Here is a 20296-nt window from a genome sequence, read left to right on the forward strand (position 1 = left end):
TCTATCTAGAATAGGATGAACTCACATGCCTATCCTATGCAACCTTCTGTTGGATAAACCCTGTGCTGCCATTAGCCTGGACATTTGCCACCAGTACTTCCTTTAACTTGAAGAACTGCTCTCCAGGCTATACTGCTACAATTGCGGTAAGAAAAGGCAGCTGAAATCCTAAAGTTGCTATGTGAAGGAACTACAGGGAGCTAATTCTCAATCCTTTTTCTTCCTTTGTTAGTCAATATTTAGATTTATTATTTTATTAGAGGTGTCTCAGAACCTATCTTGTGAGGAAGGCTTGATGGTTTTTATGATGACAAGGACTAAAGAATAATTTTAGGAAGCCAATGAGATGCGTGGTGTCTGTGTCTTAATTTTGTCTAACCCTCTAGTCCAGAAGAATTTAAAAAATGAAGAAAAAATACTTAGTCAGCATGCTAGGAGGGCTCTTCTCCATAAAACACAAGAATCTAAGAATGTTCCAGTTTTCTTAACTTACAATACTCCAAGCCACTATTGGCAACATTCCTTACACCAGACCTCACGACTTTGTAACTTGATTATGAAAGAAAAAAGCCTATCACCTTACAGCTTATTGATTAAAAGCCTAAATATTTGTTATGCTGGCTCTCGGCTGGTCATGCATTAGCTTTTTACCCTGTGTTTTCTCCCATAAGATGAAAATAAGAACCTTCAGATGTTATGAAAAGCTGGTAGTCTTTGCACAGCTAATGCTTCAAACTAATTCCCTCACAAAGCTGGAACCACATGCTCAGCTGCAGTAAACCAGGATACAGCCTCCACATGTCACACATTCTCCTTTGCAATGAAGGAAGAGGGCTCTCACGTTTCATGTTTGGCAACACAAATATTTTTAGATCAAAATGCTTTATAATTACTACTTGTTAGGGCTTTGTGTCACTAATGTTTGTGCTGTAATGACAGACCTTTCTTCCTACTTGATTAAAGAGACATTTGTTGCACGGGAAGGCTTAGATTTGCGATGTCCTTGGTTATTTGTGTCTTTATTTTTATGTTCCTATGTTTTATGATTGATATGATGGTAAGTGCATAACGGTCACTTAGCAACCTTGAACAATTCTCAAGATAAGGTTTAGCTTGTTACTATAGAAAAGAGTACTTACTCCTATCACCCCTTTTGGCTAGCATTTACTCATTCTGCCACCATGTAACCTGTTCCCAAATCTATTTATTTTGGCTTTCTAGAGCATCTCCCTATACTTCTCACTGTTTGTTTGTTTTTTTTAATTTGATCTGATCTTCTAAAACAAACTTCTCCAAACTACACTCTGAATCCCTGTTGAGAGTCACTTACAGAACAAAGTTCAGGTAGATTCCAAACAACTTTCCTCAGCACTGCCTTTCTTAACTGGAAGTATGCTTGGAGAAGTCAGGCCAAGGTTTCTTAAATTTACAGCACTCCAAGCCGTTATTGGCAAACATTCCTTAAACCAATGTTTCTTCAATTCTTGCAATGCATGAAGCCCTAAAAAAGAGAAAGAGCATGGCCAAGAAAAAGCAGCATTCCTGGCTGCTGCAAGTATCTTGGGATGGTAGCTCACAGAAAATGAGGGAGAGAGGAAGAGCACAGAGGGGAAGAGGAGAGACAGGAAATGTTGAAATATCTGTGATTTAGGTAAATTAGACCACTACCTTGCAGAAGACTATAAATTTTTCACTGATTATGGATAAAAATGGCAGTTACTTTGACCGAAAGAAAACAGAGTCAGATAATGAACTGCTGCTTAATGATAATGGTAGTACTGCAGTGTGCATTCCACAAATATTCTCCAATTAAGCAAAAACATTTCAGTCTTCCTTCCACCAAAGTAATCACCTTCCACAAACACAGAGTAGGAAATAGAAAAAGGAAAAAAACCATTCTGTCCTCTTCTAACCTAGACCTAGATCTAAAATGTATGTATATATAATTCAAAACCCTAATTAACAAAATACAATCAGAAAATGCTGACTCAGAAAGTTGGCAAGAAAAGTTTCTCTTGGTCATTTAGGTTGTTCGAGTTTAAAACCCACAGATGTCACATCTCTCTATTGTAACTAATGACAGCTTGCCTGAACAATTTTAAGCGTATGTGAAAGTACTCTGTCTTTGTCAAGGTTTTTTTTTTTTTTCTCCAGTTGCAAGACAAACACTCTATTTGGGTGGTGCTTGTGAAGATATAGGCATAAAAGCATACGGGCAAAATAGAAGAATCTCAATTATTTCCATAAGGGGAGCTCAGGCAGGCAGACGCCATTTTCCAAACATCATAACTCAGTTATGGTGCAGGTCCTGCAGCATCATATTGTGGTTTTAGTACTCATCTAGAATTGGAATATTTTTGTAAAAATGTCCCTGAAATGGCAAAAGGCAAACTAGAATTAAAAACACTCTGGGATATGTATTTTGATGCTAGTCAGATGAAAAATCAAGCTTCTATTATTTCTATAAGCTTAAATATTTATCCTTTTGATTCACCACTTTAAATAGTGTTACATTTCTTTCTGCCTGTCTGTAAGATATACAAATATTTGGGCTATGCCCCTTCGTCATACCATGCTCTTCTCTTGCTGGTTTCTAGAATGTTAGAATGTTAGAGGTGGTGTTTGTCAGAAGGATTTTAGCCAGAACTGGAAACGTACCCTAAGGTTAACATACCAAACTTCTTAGCTTGATTAATCTGCTGTTGTATACCTTCAGCCACTTCTGGAGAGGCTCAACGCTAACTATGACCTCTGCAGTAAAGACCTCATTGAACATATGGAAGTTATGATGCTCAGGTATATTAATGTAAAACCACATCAACACTGTTAAATGTTTTCTGTTAGAATTCAAGTGTGATCAGGAATGGCATTGCTTTTTGGGATATTTACTGCAGTAGTAAGCAAGAGCAGAAGTAGTAATATTTATATAAGCATCTGAAGGCAGAAAGAGAGGCATAAGAGGCATCCACAACTGATGTGTGTGTTTTCAAAGAGATATGTCTTGCAATTTGGCTAAACCTGGCTTGTTTCTTATGTTGTGTTTACTAACAATCCTCAGAGAGGAATTAAAATGGGAAAAATTTACAAGGAAGTAAATTAAAAATGAGGATTTCATTTAGTTTATCTGTAACTCTTTACTCTTTGTGAGCAATCAAATAACAGAATCTGATTGTCAATATATACTGCTTATTCAAATTTCATGTGTATAGCACGGAAATAGAAAACTCAAGTATGAAAGCAAATTTAACAGCAAAAAACAAATAGAAACCATAGAAGCTAAGCAGAAGTCATTAGCCCAAATCTTCACAGGACCAGGAAACTGTAGGAATACAGGTGTCCAGGAATTCCTCATGGATTATGTTAGTGACTTTGCTTATTCTTGGGAAAATGCCTTTGGTTCATCTGAGATGCGGTGGGAGCTCCACCGGAAGGAGCTGTTATAAAATACCAGATTACAAAGATTAGATAAACATTTGGAAAAATGTTCTTCGACCAGTTCTGCAGACTTGATCCTCCAGTGACAACTTCTAGGGAGTAGTACTTGCTTTTTGGTGGGGAAGAGCTAAGCTTTTAAGTTTGGTGCACTTTTTGGTTGTCTCACGGCTATATTTTGAGGCCTTCTGGGGTAGGCAGAACATTGAAGACCACACATGCAGATCTACTTCTGTGCTTATACCACAATTACCTTCCATAACTCAATATCAGCTTAAGTGCTTGGTCCCATTCTCTCTCCTTCCAAAGCACATGGTTTCTTTGATGGCAGTTCTGTACATCTGCCCGATCCCTACAGACACATGGAAGAAGCACTTGTGTATCCCAGTGTGGGATTTAGCATAAGGACACAAATGGCTTTGTGTATGCAAAGCAGTGAACATTGGCAGCAGGCAACGTCTGAGGAGCCAAGATCCTAAATGTTTCACATCTACCTATTCTTCCCCTCCTCCTTATTTTAAAGACTTTCAGGGACTTTTTTTTTCAGGTTGCTCTGCAGTGAGTAGCTGGAAGTCACATCCTGCAGCTGAGGCAAAATATTCAACAAACTGCTTATATGCTCTTTCCTCACCAAATAATTCTTTTATTTGCTGTAAAGCCTGAGGGGTGCTCAGCAAATCACATTACTTGATTCACTGACCATACCTAACATAATACATTTGAAACACCCTACTAACCACCAGGCTATGTGGCTTATGTGGTCTCACTAAATCAGCTTCTGCAACTATTCTCTAAGTAGAGCTGGAAGTTCATAAATTGCTCTAGCCTTTTGATGTTGTAGCATGGGTTAATAAAACTTGAATAAATCTGCTCACTGTAGCTGTTACCTGGACAGTAGCTACTCTGGGCATTTAGAAAATCTTGAGGGTAAAAAGCCTTGAGCAACAGCAAGGTACTTGAGAGGAACTTGATAAGGCTTGCAGGAAGTGGTATTGGTATTTTGGTATGGTACTTTTCTCCTCTTAGCTGAATAGCGGACCTGTGCTGCTTCCCTGCTATGAGACATTGTGACCATTTGTGGTTATCAAAAACACCATAAGGTAACCAAAACACACCGTCCTGTCAGAAGCAAATTCTAGCTCAGGGAGTTATCTTTGTCACTCTTCCATTCCCCTTCCTGCAGTTCATGTTACTCTGCCTGTTCCATAACACACTGCTGTGTAGTACAGCTGACTACTCCACCCTCAAACAGCCTTTGTAAAATTGTTGTTCCCAACGGGATCTTATGGGGGTCCATTTAATATTTGTGTCTGTGCTCCGAGCCAGGCATGAAAGATACTGTGTATGTGTTTCATGCGTATTACATAGGAATTAATTCTGCTTACTTACAATGAAGTAAAAGCAAGAAAGAATGACCAGACTGATGTAAAATTCTCACAGACATGTCCATCCTTACTGTCTCTTTACTTCCCTTTTTACTGCCTTGAGAGAGAAGAGTCCTCATTATCATTCACTCCCAACATTATCTTTGGCTTTTTAAATTTGTTTCCTCAGGAAATCTTCACTATCCAGATCTTCGCTGAGAAACATGGGACAATTTAGCCATGATGCTTTGGAAAATATATTAAAAAATTCCATCCTTCTTCTCCCCCAACATTCTTGACCACTCAGAAAAATGTTCTTTGGTCATGCTGCACAGAGTGAGTGATGAGGACTGCTAGCTGAAGCAGGAAGACTCTCTGAAGCATCTGAACAGCCTGGAGGCCTGTGCATATATTTCCCTCTTGGCTGAAACCTGAATTTTGCTTTGGTTTTGACATGTCTCTGATATTTATAAATCACCCCATATAGATTGGTTTCTGGCTGTTCTACTGAGCCTCGTCCAATAGCAACATGCTATTTACTTGAGCTGAAAGTAATATCTGCTTTCTCTGTACCAAGGGAGCAATGTTAAGTGGGAAGTGTACATGCAAGGAACTGCTCTTTGTGCTGAACGTGCACAGTCCCAGCACATTTTACTGGCATCTCTGCCTCGGCTGGGTCTAAAAAAGTCAGAAGTGCTGTCAGTTGGGGCATTTTGGGAGCCTATTCTATCAGCTCCTCCCGGTGGTGAAAAGGGAGTAGAGCACAACACAGCTTGTTTTTACCTTCATCTTTTTGCTCTGAGGAGAACTCGATCAAATCTACTCCCCTCAAGCTTTCCTGGGCAGTATCTCAAACACCTGTGCTGCCCCTTGACCTGCCAGTTTCTGACTATAGCCTCAAACTAGCAAATAGGAGATGCTCAAGACACAGACATAAAGCTCCACATATTAACATATTAGCGAACATTCTAACACAACTGGTCAAATCTCATTCACCACACACACGCAGCTCACCATCAATGGCTGGCCAGCCTGATTTCTCACCTACCACATGTTTTTTGTGAAAACTTGAAGCAGGAGGGAAATGAAAATACCACAGTACACTTGCATGTTATGCCCCATGGAGTATTATACTGAAAGAGGCTGTGCCGGAAAGCACACCACGCATTCGCAATACAGCTCTTCCATTTTCAGACGACTAAAAGTACAGGGCATGTCCTCCACCATGCATGTACTGACAATGAATATGTTTGAGAGGTTTGCTGACAGAAAATCCTCCCACTGCAGGCAGAATCTCTCTAGCCAGCAAATTTAGCGGCAATTAAGTGACCGCACTGTGCCCCATACATTTTTCCTATGCAAAATCATCCTTTCCATCTCTGCAAAGAGTAGTTTTTTTCCTAGCCATTCAGCCTCATGCTCCTGCAATGCAAAAGTGATATGATTTCTGAATGGAAGAGATAGATGACTTATGTGAGGTTTTTCTAAGAAAAAACAATAATCCAATTAAAGAGACCCGTGATGGATGTGTGGTTAAAGATACTCCAAAAGTTAGTATCCTTTGACTTCTCTTGGCTACTGCATTTGGCAGCTAAACAACAAAAACAAACCCTTCATCCAGGCTAATGGTTTTAGCGGTCACAAGCTAAAGAGCACCCACAGCCTTCTCCATTGGACTCTAACTCTCAGCACTTCTATGGCTGAAGTGTGCAGCCCAGCCCCACTCATTGGCTTGCAGTCCCAGGTCTCAGAGGTTGAAGGGAACCTTGCACAGAGGAATGTTGCAATTAGCAATGAAAAACCTCTTAGACGTAATGGTTCTTGGTGCATTTCAAAGTAAATTTAGAAACTGCTCTGATTTGAAATCACTGGCTGCCTAATCTACAGTTCAAATAAGAGGAGAGCACCATCCACTTTTGCCTTGACCTATCTGTAACCCAATGTCTGAACTGGTTATGAGATGACACCGTCCAGTTCTCATAGAAGTGACCATATGGTGGGGTTATAAGCTTAAAAGAGAAGATTTTTTTTCTTTAGTGATTTGAAAAGATTCCTATTAACTCAACATGTCATGCTTGCAGATCTCTTATTCCACTGCAGAGGAGAGGGAAGAAGTGCAGTACAGAATCACAGAATGGTTTAGGTTGGAAGGGACCTCTGGAGATCATCTAGTCCAACCTCCCTGCTCAAGCAGGGTCCTCTAGAGCATATTGCCCAGGATCATGTCCAGACGGGTTTTGAATATCTCCAGGGAAGGAGACTCCACTACCTCTCTGGGCAACCTGTTCCAATGCTCTGTCACCCTCACAGTAAAGAAGTTTTTTCTCAGGTTTAGATGGAACTTCCTGTGGTTCAGTTTCTGCCCGTTGCCTCTTGTCCTGTTAGTAAATCCGTATGACAGTATGGACAGTGAGAGCCAACCTACTCTTTGTACTTGGTAAAACAATGTCTGTGCAGTTGAGGGAGAATAAACCACTTCATATTTCCTTCTTCCTTGCCAACTTGGGAAATTATTGAGCTGAATTATTTCTTGGTGCCTGCTAGTGTAGCTTCAGTGGAACTAATGGTGTTGCACCACTTCAAAGAAGCAATACATTTACTTATTTTAGTGAAAGATGTTTACTTCAGCAGTCTACTGTGGATTTTGGGGCCTGGACTCATCCTTCTTATTGCTTCATTAAGACCAGACAGAGAAAGAAAATACAGGAGAAAAGGAAAGAGGTGAGGTAAGCAATAATGAGACAGAAGGGCTTCTTTATTGTGATGCTATATTCATAATAAAAAGATTTTATTTAACGAGCCTGACTTGTAGCTTTGCATTACCCCCTCCTCCATCTGCACAGCTGTCCATACCACCTACATGAACTTAAACCTGTCAGCTAATCAAAGCTGGGAACAGTTATTCCACTCAGATCCCTTCAGAATGGAAAATGGAGGTTGTAGCACTGGCCAAGAGTTGCAGGCAGCACAGGGGCTGTGTGAAGACTCTGTTTCTGCTCTTTGTATCCAGCACATGATAACCTGCTTAGCCATATCCATCTTCTTCCACTGAGAGCAACATCTTCTCAGCTCTTGCTGGTTTTGATGCTGCCATAGCTTTTGTTTGTATTGTGCACTTCAACAGTCTGCTCAGCAGAGGAATAAGCAGGCCTTTCATGCTATCACAGAGGTATGCTGAATTCTCATAAGGATACAGGGAAAATGCACTCCAAATCAAGTATATAACAGTCTGGAAAAGACTAAGGTTTGTAACATACTCAGAGAAATGTCCTGTTCCATTCACTTGAATAGAACTATAGATCTCCCAGCAAGTCTGGAGAGCTCTTCTGAGGGAGACACTGCATCTGTTGTGGGGTACTGGGTACTGGAAACCTTGTCAGAGCAAAGCAAAATGAACATGGCATTTATGACACCTTCATGAAACATCAAAAACACTGAATGGTGGATGTGGAGAGATGAGAAGACTGCATTGGAGCAGGTAAAACTGGGAAAAGGGACTTTTACCTCAGACCTTTCCTATTCCTTTCTCCATCTCTTCCTTGTTGTCTTCCTATATAGGCAGGGTTCCTAATCCTGCTTGGCACTTCTGCATTTACCCTAGTTCAGTAAGGAAGGGAGTGGTTTCCTGCAGATCCTGCTTCTGGAGAAAAGGGAGGCAGCAAGTCACCATCAGTGCTTCCTGGAGTGTTCAGCTAACAGGATGGAGAAAAGGCAAAGGACTCCAAGTTATGCTGCTCCACAAGGACCAGTTTTCAGTGATCCCTTTACTCTGTTCAGGAATGGGACAAACAGAAACAGTCTATGGAAGGAAGGTCATGTGTTCCTTGATTTCCTTCTCTAGTAATGCAGCCTGGCAGTACCCCTGCCTCAGTTTCCCTCCTGCTCAGTTCAGGCTCCAGACCTTCTCAGTTGAACTGATTAAGCCCTCCAGTCAGATAACATATTTTCTATCATTTTAGGAGGATGATATTAAAGGCCCAAAATAAATACCTAAAAATATATATTCTCCTGCCTAGCCTGGGTTCAGGCCTTGACAGGTACTTTCACCTTCCTGAGAATTACAAAGTGTCAGAAAAGGACATGGAACTCTGTTGCCAGCAAGACTAAAGTAGCTGTTGGCAGTCAGACAAGTCAGCCATTTTCTGACAGCCCTACATTTCATAGGGGAGGCTTCAGGGAAAGTAGCACTGCTTGGCCCTAAGGCCTGGCCAGCTTGCTGCCCTCCACTACAGTCAGAGCTAAATGGAACTGCTGCCCTGGGTGGCTCCCAGGTGAGGTAAGCTCTCCCTTTCTAGCTACGCTCAAGTGCTGTAGTCTCAGCTGTTATGCTAAATCCTTTCATGTCCGTGTATGTGCTCTAATAAATAATGTAGCAAGTGTATGTGGTATTCCAACAAATAAAGAGCACCATTACCAGATCACACAGCTGCTAAAGTGAGAAAAGGGAGAAAATAATTTTATAAAAGGATGGTGATCTGAAAGTCCTCCCAGAGAATAAGCAAAAGAAACAAAGGTGCTAGCGGAGCTCATAGCTGCTTGGACAGGTAGGATGAGGGGTCCAGCACTGTGCTTCTTGCTTGTGTAAGGCAAGCTGGACAGAATCACAAATTCTTTTATTTGCTCCCTGTAAAAGGTGGCTGAACAAATGTTGGGAAGGCTTTTTTATTTTTTGCAAGACAATGAAAATACACTTCTAACTGCATCTATTCTGTACTTCACATCACAGTGTTGCCTGGGGCTCTTGCCAACATTTCCTTTATTTCACTTCCTCTTCTTCAACCAATAAATCATCATGTATCTCATCTCCACTTGTAAGTCCATTACTGCAGCCATTGACTCTCAGCTGAGCCGAAGATCTGAGCTATTAAATTGTACCTACCACTACATTTCTACTGACACTATGACTCCTTTTTAAAAACAAATTTCCTCTTGATTTTGAAAATATCTGCCTAGAGCTGGCTGACTTACAACATGTCAGTTAGCGGTGTCCTGGCAGTAGGTGTCTGGCTGACCTAGTTAGAGAGAATCACTTCATTAAGTCACTGGAGGAATTTTATGTGCCAATCAGAAGACAGGCAAGGCAACAAAAAGGAAGGGAGAGGAGAGAGAAAGTAAAAGAAGGAGAGAAAATTACAACTGATGGAGGAGAAATCTTCGCATTTTCTATGTATAGGATAAGTTTTGCCACAAATAAAACTCCAAATTCAAAGGCAGCATCCTCCCAAATTAAGATCTTTTAGCTTGTTTAGGAAAAAAGGTCAGAAGAGAATGAATGCAACTAGTCCATTAAACCTTATAATAAGCCTCAGCAAACCTTATCATACTGATCACATCTTCATTTAAAATTCTCTAATGCAGTACAGCACATTGGAAAGGTACGTCCTACTGGATGTTGACTCTTTCTAAGGATGATTCTTTATAATTCAGTGACTCCAATAGTCCCAGATTCAGTGCCTGAGTAAACTGGAATGTCCAGTCTGCCCTCAGAACTAAAACCTCCAGATGCCAATGGTCACAAAGTACAAAAAAAAATTCAATTATTTAAATCTAATAACAATGTCACTCAATTAGCACTGTAAGCTTTATAGAATAAGAAAATATTAAAATATGTTTGGAACATTTTCTGGTACAATAGCTTCTAATAGCATTGCCAGATAGAGCTTATTTTTAAACATAAATACTAGCTGAGCAAACTTTGCTCGGACTTCAGATGCAAAGTTAGGTTCTCACGTGCCATCAAAAAGCCCAATTCTGCCCTAAGCAATCAGGTATTCAGGAGAAAAACTTAAAGTAAATTCTAACCTAACCCATTTCTCATGCTACTGACCTTTTTTTCCTGCCTTGAGACTACCTTGTCAAAATAAGGTGTGCTTGGGGAACCTGAAACTAATATTCTCAAAATATGGCCAGGATATTCCTTTGTATCCTTTGCACCATCAGGGAGGGTGAGCTGTGCTTCTCCCAGATACCAACATTCTCTGTCCTGTCTGTTCATTCTGAAAACTCCAGGGTAACCTTATTCACTGAAAACTACCCAACCCCTATTCAGCACTGCCGATGCTCTTCCACGCCATAAGAAAGCATCTTCAGGGCACTGATACCTTAGCTTCCAAAAGGCACAGGCCTCTTTTTTACCACAAGTGCAAGTCACTAGGTTTGACAGGTTCCGCGTTAGTGAACAAACACATCAGCCATTCTTAATGATCTCTTTCAGACCATCCAAGATTATATCACCTCTCTTAGGATCTCAGTCATTTATTACCTGAGACCTATTTACTTAGCAGTTCGGACTAAGCTATTGCTTTCTTTACTGATGTATTTAGGATGCAAGTATCCTCAGCAAAATCCAGGCATGTGGTCCATTAGCAGTTTCCATGCCAGAGCTCTGCTAAGAATAGGGTCAATGCTGTCTCCTGCAATTGATGAGGACTAGAGCGCAGTACTGATCTGTGCTTAAGGTTAAGGAGACTTCAATTCACCAAGTGCACTGAGAATCAACACACTGGGGAGAACTTCTGTGGTTTCAGCCTATTTTCCTTCTACTTCTCTATTCTCCTCCTTTAGCAGAGGAATTTGAAAGAAATAAAGAAAGATGTTCTCATTTTCAAGAATTCATTTGCTGCCAGGTCCCCTGCTGATTTCTGATTCCTGCATTCCTGCATTGCATCACAGTTATTCAGCTCCTAAGAGTTCCATGTCCAAATCTTAGCAGTAAGAGAGAAGAAGTCATAAACAGAAGAACTTTGAGAAGAGCATACTTTGGTGGAAGTGTTCAGTAGAATTGAGATTCGAAACTATCCTGTGGCAAAGCACAACTAAATTTACAAGGAACATTTAGTTATGCTCAAATCATGTTTATGCCCGGACCCTTTCACTGACAAATATCACAAAGAAATTGCACACAGGAAGCATAATGTGTTTTCAAGTACAGTAAATCTCACAGGCACCCTTTTTATGGGTACAAAGAACTGTCTCTCTCACAACTAGCCTAAGTTAGGATAAGACTCCAAAATAGCTAACCAAAGATAGCTGACTAGATGTCTCCTAATTTAGCTACATGGCTGAAATATCCATGTTAAGAAGAATATATGTGGCTATCACAGGTCCTTCCTACTAACCTTGCTCACCCTATTTTAGCCAACTAATTCCTATTTTAAGGAGAAGCCTCAGGAGCGCAAGGAAAACTCTCCGTCTGATCTTTTTGCCCACTCGCTCTCTGTCTATATCTGCTTCCGGTTCCACTGCTGCAGGATCTCCAGGCTCCTTTTTTTTTTATGGTTCTCTTGCTGTTTGACATTCCTCACTACTTGCTGTTAACCTCCTTCTCACAATAGTCTTTTGCTGTTGCTTTTCCATTTTTCATTGCTCTTCAGCTGCCTATCTCTACTCTGCAGAGTAGTTTGATTCTAACAAAGTTTTTCTCTTAAAGTTAGAACACTAAAAACACTCTTTCTAATGTAACCCTTTTGTTAACGTTGTTAGCAATACAGAGGGCTCAAATCTCAAGGAACTCTATTGAGGGCAGGAGCAAGAGAAGAGATTCTGACTTTTTTCCCAAAAACTGTTTTTAAATTTAATACCCTCCTATAGTACCTAGAGTAATACTGCAAGACTCTCCTGCAAGTCCTGTGTAAGCACAAATTTATAAAGTAACACTTTGGATGTTACTGGGTAACCTGGGTATATATGATAACAAAGTGTTTATGTTACTTGTTTATATAATCCTTCTACAGTCTCCCAGTATTCTTGGAAAAATTCTTTGTCTCTGTTTCCATGCCTGCTCCAATGAATACTGGTAGCGACACATCTTTTCAATATACCTCTTCATCTTTTTCGTGCTCTGCTCAGGACCTGTTACTGGCATTTTTTGAAGTCTCTTAGCCTGGGATATGGGCGAGCAGGTCTGACTCCAGGCTGTGGAAGTGCTGCAGCTTCCACCCTCTCTCTCTCTCACTACACCATCTCCTTCTGATGCTGTATCCGCACCCTCTCCTTGCACAGTTACATTTAGCTACAGCTACGTGGATGAGTGGAAATTATATTTCCAGCAGCATCAGACCAGAGTAATTTGTCTTAAGGACATTGGAGCCTCATCTAAGTTCCCTTTTGGCTTTAGCCACATTAAAACAGCTCTGTCCTTTATTTTCTCAAAGTAAGAATAACAGCATTTCAGTACCCCTTCTCCAATTCTTTCTTACAATTCGTTAGGTCTCTTAAAATGCAACTGAATCTTAATCCAGGCGCCCATAGAAGAGCGGACTACTGACGTGCAAAGGCGAGCTCGTTCCCGCTGTTCCCCCGCTCCGCCAAGAGATGGCAGCAGAGAGCGCCTCCCGCGGAGCCTCCCCCGCGCCCCGGCCCGCCGGCGCCGACGGGGCGGGGCTGGGGCCTCCCGGCGACCGCGGCGCTTCTGCCGCGGAAGAGTGGCGACTGCCGCACTAATAGTCGGGGCACTTCGAGGTGTTCTTTTCAAAGCGATCTGAGACGATCTAGATGCGTTTTGAATTTAAAACAGAGTAGGGAAATCATCTGAAAATCGCACTCTCAGTAATCGGCTTGTAAAGACTCCTAGGCTCTCCCCTGGAAGGATCCCAAGACTCTCCTCTTCCCTGAATTGTTTTATTTGGGAAGAGTGGGCCTATGGGACTGACCAGGGCTAGCTCCTTCAACACACAAAAGGTCCTGGAACATACCACAGCTGTATAAGGAATTGTCCAAAAAGTAACACTGTGCAACAGCTATCCTGCAGCTAAGCACTCCCTTCGCTGCTGTAGTGAACTCCAGGAGTACCATCAGCATAGCAGAGACAGCTTCAGCGCACTCCACCAACATCAAGGCAAGTCCCTTATCCCCTGCTATGGCCAATCAGCACATTTCTACTCCTGTCATTTTTTGCTTGGGGCAAAAGTTCATTGTTCTACACTGACAGCTTTGATAAGGAAGTCACAGATGACTTCTTCCTCATTTTAGTTGCTCTAGAGCGGATAACGTCTGTCACACCAAATCATGTGATGAGGGTGATTCCTATTTCTGGACCACATCCACTGTTAGCTAAAGCACGTGAGAGACTGTGTCTGAAGTTCTCATTCTCAGTTTGAGTCAGAATGCAGTGTTTACTTTTTTTTCAGTTTGGGTTGAAGCCCTCTGTTTAGTCTTCATCAGTTAAGCACTAGCTCTTGTATAGCTCTTACTCTTGCTAATTCTGTAGAATCTGTTGTGCTGCTTGCAGACTTCACTGTAAAATTAGAAAGCAAGTATTGTATTCCTGTACATTGTCAGTTTGACTGACAGTCCCAGACAGTGAGTGCAAAGGTATGCTGTTGGCATGGCTGGCCCACGCTGCCAGCTCATTGTGGTTCTACCCACTAGCCTGAGTTGAATTTCTGTCTCTAGCACCCAAGTGCCTTGAAATGGCTAGGCCTACCATGGAAGGCTTACATCACATCATTGCCTGTGCATATGCAGCACATTCCCCACGTCTGTGGGCAAACTCCAGGGAGCAAATGGTGAGAGACACCTCAGCAACCCCTTTCACGGTGTTTGATGAGTTGTGGAGTACCCAGTGTGTCACCCTGACTTGCCACACTGTGAAGTCCAGCTGGGAATCCAGGACATGCATATGCACAAGGTGTGCCTCCTCGAAGTGCCTTCTAAAACGTCCATCACCAGCTTAAGGTATCGGGTGTGAAAGAGTCATAGCCTAGCAGTCCACAGGGAAGCAGGCTCCAGCATGGCTAATGCAACCATCACAGAGAGATGACAAGTGTCCCCACCTCATGTAACACAGCCTGCGCAGTGTTAAGGGCTCTTACAACTCCCTGAACTCTCCAGTAATTCTATTGGAGGCTGTACCTTTTCTACATTTCCTTGTGCCCGTGTGTTCCTGATTCCTGCCACAAATCCAGGAAGGGTCATTTGTCCAGCCTTCCACTTGCTTTGCTGTTGTGTACATGCTCCAAGAAGATGGAGAATGATTCCCCTCTCCTTCCCAAAGCCCAAAAACTGAAACAAGACACAAGTATGGAGGAAGCAGGAGGCGTCTGGTGTGTGCCTAGTTGCCTCTAAATTCCTGATTAATCATGTTCACTTATGGCAGGTTTGCTCTTCTTTCATCAATTCCGGCAAAAGTTGATATAATGAAAAGATATCAAAAAGGATATAAAGGATACATTAGGATCTGGAGAGTTGCTGCTGCTTCATACTCATACTTTCTTACATAGCATTGTGCATTTGTGCCATGCAGTAAAGACCATGGTACCTCTGCCATTAACATGAGCTCCTATGTTCCTTTTGTTCTGATAGCTGGACTTACAGCTGTGTTAATAAATCGTTTTATTTCTATTTAACATAACAGGAGAAAAGATAAGCTTTTTTATAAGCAACTATGTGCCTTGTTTGAAGGCGCTTTCCATGGTACAAGTGCCAAAAATCTTAATGGAGATCAGTGCCCCGTACTGTACTAGATGATGTACATTGAACACAGAGCAGATCAGAGCAAAAGGCACCTATTGTAGCCTCTGATTTCCAACAGAAGGCACTTTAGGAAAAGTATAAAAACAAAAAGTCGTATTTCCCTGCTATGGTGTTTTCCTCCCAGCTTTCAGCAAGCTTTGGTAGATCAGAACCTGCCTCAAATAATTAATACAAACAGATAGTTTTCTTGGGAAACTGAGACACCCACAAACATAGCACCTCTTCTCAAGGTCTTGCAAAGAAAACGGAGAAAGTGTCTTAAAGAAAGTGGCTGGTTGCTTTGATGATGACCGTATCCGTCCCATAGGAAATTGTGGTAGTAATGCTAAACCAGAGAAACCTCCTGCTGGCTCTTTAGAGCAGGCTTTCCTCTATGTTTATACAGCAGCTAGCACAATAGGTTCTCAACACAGTTAGCTTCTAGGCTTGGCTTCTAATGGGCAAGATTTTCAGGAATAATTTGAAGAGTAATACCAGAGGTCAGGGAAGGGCTTACTTCATTAATCAATTTTGTAGATCACCCATTGCCAGTGGATGTAAAACAGGGTAAAGAATGGGGAACTAACTCCAAATACAAGGACAAAAATACTTCAAAATAGTTTGAAAGCTCTGAGTACTAAGGAAAAGTAGCTAGGCCTTGGGAACTTTTAGCCTTATCAAAGGTCAAATGAGATGAACTTTAATCTGAAAAGCTGTGTAAAACTATCAGGCCCACAGGTTTGCCACCAGCTAAATCTTCAGTGATTTCCTCCAGACTTTTCAAAATGTTGACATTGTAGGCTGTTTCTTCTCCGATTGCACAGAAACAAATCTCTAGTTATTCTGGCTTGGCTAAGGTGAGGTGAATATCCCTATTTACCTTGCATGAAATAAGTATATACTTTCTCTACAAAGCTGGACTTCCATAGGACAGTGGAAAATGAAAAAGAAGTTTGGGTGCCTTGTTTCCACACCACCTAACACATTTTTAATTTTGGTTGCATTTTATGAGCCCACACGTCCTCACAAACCTGCACACACACCGCTCCCCTCCTCTTTTAATCCCACAGTCACACTAGTGTTGCAAGACATTGACCTTCTTTTGTATCCAAGGTCTGCTCTGGCAGGTTTACTGCTTTGTTGTTCTGTATTCCTAGTCAGTGTCAATCCTCTCTTCTTTCAAGAAGACCCATCATTGAAGGGTTAATTCTGTCACGCATTATTCTAGTGAATTAGTAAGAGTTAGGTCTGTGCATGACAGACTCCAGAAGTTTCTGCAAGATGCAGATGAAGCGAATATTCTGGTTAGGATAGTACCACATAAATTCTTTTCTAACAAGCCTCCCCTTGGGAACAGCAACCCCATTTATACTTGCAGAGACTTGTCATCAAGTATGAGACTTTGAAATCTCATTAAAAAAATTAACCTAAAAATAATACCTCAAAAGTCATAGATGCAAAAGTAATGTAAATTTAAGAGAGGCAAAGCCTGAAGAAATTAAGCTATTATAATGCCAGGATAATTATCAATCCTTTCTGAAAGTCTTTAAGTGGATTATCAAGCACAGTTGTTTCTCTCTTTTTTTATTACTATCTTCAGTGATACTTTAATATCCTTGACTTGTCCTTAAATACCAAATAAAGACACACTGTTTGATTTATGAGGTTTTAAAATCTTTTTATTAATGGTACTGTAGGGTTTTCACAGTAAACCTAACAGCATGTTGCCCAGAAACAAAAACAGAACCTTATTCACACTCCCAAGCGAGAGTTTATTATTACCTTTTAATCTTCAAACTGGGCAAAGTGATGATCTCCTCTAATGGACAGGTTGAATTGGGGGTCAAACCAATTAACAGATAAGCTTTTATTTAAAAGGGAAGTTTAAAGTTCTTGTGAAAGGGAAGATAAAGCTTTTTCTGTCAGTTATTGCAGTCTATTTGAGAGAGGGTTTGTCAATAGGAACACTGCATTGGGGTCGGGTGGTGTTCACTGTCAGTTTCTACCACTGCTCACACAAAAGGGCATTTGCTTTTGTGTATAACCAACCGTTATCTGCCAGACCAGCCACCACATAGCCTAAAAGGGACTCAGTACTATTGGAGTGGTAAGATCCTGGTAACTGGACAGAGTAAGAGTGAGAAAATAGGGCACAGTAATGGTTGGAACCTTATGAGAGATAAAAGGATTGTGGACAGAAAGAAACACAAAAGTGATCATTATAAAAATGTACAAACCCTATGATGGGGTAAAACATTCACCTCCACACAGAAGGGTGTGCGTGTGTGTATAATCCAATTCATGCTTCCTCCCCAGAATGACAGCATCCTTGAGAGCTGTGCAGTGAAAAGAACTCCAAACCATTCTGGAGGAGAAGCTCACATAATCTCCAACAGCATGTTTTATGTGCTCCTTGTTGATATGATTGAGTCCCTAACTTCTCAGTGCAGGTGCTTTGTTTGCTTTAACTACTTCCACAAAATGTGAAGACACTCAATTTATTTTTCTAGCCTAGCTTATATAAATCCCTCTGTCCAAGGGACTGTCACATAAGACTTTGCTTGTCATGCTTCTTTCTGGAAACTTATTCTGGATTTTTTCTGAAAAGCATTGATAGGAAAGCTAAAAATATATGTGAGATAGTTAGCAGGAGGGCTTTGTCTGTAATAAATGCAACAACACACTCAGTATTTAAAATCATCTAGCACATTCAGCAGCCATCCAGTCAAAAACCAAGGCAGGATATAACCTCCCTCAAATCCATTGTTACCACAGTATCTCTGCAAAAAGCTTGACCTGTACTCAAGTCTGGGGTTCTAAAAGCTCTTTCCAGGCTTGCTCTTAGAATACCTGCTATTTTCTCTGGATAAAATATTTTACTAGTTTCACAGGATAACATGTGGCTTTTAAGAGGAAAATACAATATCTATTGTATGTGGTTTAAATTTCATTTTTTACTTACCAGTATCTCCCTCCAATTCCATGTAAGCATTCACATTTCAGTATGCCCAGGCTTCAAAGTGTGCTAAATAATCTCTTCTTCCTGTTAAGTGAGCCAGGACAATGGATTAGTGATCATCCTGAACCCTGACAAGAAATAGTTTATATCTATTTCACAATTTAGTAAATATTTATTTCAAAATTACTTTGATTGAATCTTTATCTTTTAACCTGCTATTGCAAAGAAAGATCATGTTATTCAAAATCACATCTCAACTGCCCATACAACATCACTAACCCATACCTGGCAAATCAGAAGCATAGCCCACAAGATCTTGAGTGCATATACAGACCTTTCTTGATCTATGCTACATACTTCCAGTATTCTCATGGCATCTGGGCTTTTTGTGAGTACAGAGGTGGGAAAAAGAATTAGAATTACATTGCTACCTCCCAGTTCGATAATAAGCTCTGAAATATTTTGGAGGCATTCCTCGTCTCCAAGAGTGGGGAAATAGCGGGTTTACATTTTATTTTACATAAATTTCTAGCATTTGTAGTTCTGCAGAAAAGCTTGAAACTGTGCAGAGAACAGTTTAAAAATGAGGCAAATAGGCCTCCAAATGAGGCGACATTTGGAGTCCTGCACTTTTAAAGACAATTCTAAGGTTTTTGCATCAACTTCCCCAGAACTGCAACATCCTTTTAGATGGAGGATGGGGTTTGGAAAACACTAGGATTTTACCTATAATGGTTTCACAGTCAACATATGCTTCCTTTGTTTCTAAAGAGAGAAATAGAATTCTCTCCTCCACTCTAGGGCCTCACATAAATTCCTTGGTGCTAAGCCAGCACAGTAAGCTCTTCTTTGTAAGAGCAGCTCCAATTTGGTCCTTTAAACATTTCACAAATGGAATTTAAAGTTTCATTACTTGCTTCAAAAGCCTTTTGACCTTTGTGGCATGCCAAAATGCAATTTTGAATACTAGGACTTCTATTCTGTTTTGCTGAGAGTATTACCACAGTTGTTCTACAGGACAGGCTGTGAGATTTTGTGGGAGAGGTAAGTTCCAAACTCTGCAGACTTTCTGACACGTGTGGGTCCAGAAAGCTTCCATTTGTAATGTCGTAGCCTTCATCTAAAGTCCTGTGCAGTCAATTGGAATTCTTCAGTTAACTCTAGCTCCTATTAACTCCTATGAGTTAAGAGGGCAGCAATAAGGCCTATGCAGTCCTTGCTGTTTCTGAGAGGGAAAGGTAGTATTTCCCAGACCCTACTGTTCTGCTCCATCTCCTGTACTTATCAAACCCATCTCCTAGAAAGTTTTGGTACACGTTCCCACTGACTCCATGAAAGAATCTCCCCCTAACATCCTTATTTTTTTCTGAAACATTAAACAGCCACAGTTGCATGTAGAACACTAAATATAGGGGATCAGGGACACTACACAAAAATTATACTTGTTTCAGCTTTTTTACTGTTATGAATCCTCAAAGTGCTTTCAAATACTACATTCAGTAGCTCTACTGTACCCCTGTAATCTCAGCTCTTACAATAAGAATTGTATGTGTTGTACACCTGCTATCTCTGATTTAGATGTCTGTTCCACTTTTCATCATATTAGTGGGTTTTGTGATGCTAATTAAAATAAATTTACATAATTTCAAACTCTACATATATTTTTGACACAGTAGTAGTTCAATCTTCTACTTGAATTAAAAGCCTTGTCTGCTATTTTAACATTTTTCCTGAAATATCTGGCCACTCACAACCTTAAAACATCATCTCGAAAGGCTCTCATTAGATGTCATAATACATACTGTAAAGAGTATTTTTACAATCTGAATAGCGAAGGCCCTGACTTACTTCTTGCTTAATCTAAACACTAGACCAGTGTTTAGAATGACCAGTTCATTGAAAAAGCTCCAGCTAGATCAGTGTATAAAAGTGATAAAATGAGGAAAAATGTTTAATAAGATATAGGGTTCAATAAAGAATAGTTAGCTTTTACTTATTTTTACAGTTAATACAACATCTCAAAGGCTGGCCCTGTTAAAGGCTGAGGGATGGATAGGCTTTTGTTCTTTTAGTGCTGCATGCAGTTTTA

The sequence above is a fragment of the Struthio camelus genome, chromosome 9, assembly GCF_040807025.1.
Source record: "Struthio camelus isolate bStrCam1 chromosome 9, bStrCam1.hap1, whole genome shotgun sequence".
In the NCBI taxonomy this organism is placed as follows: Eukaryota; Metazoa; Chordata; class Aves; order Struthioniformes; family Struthionidae; genus Struthio; species Struthio camelus.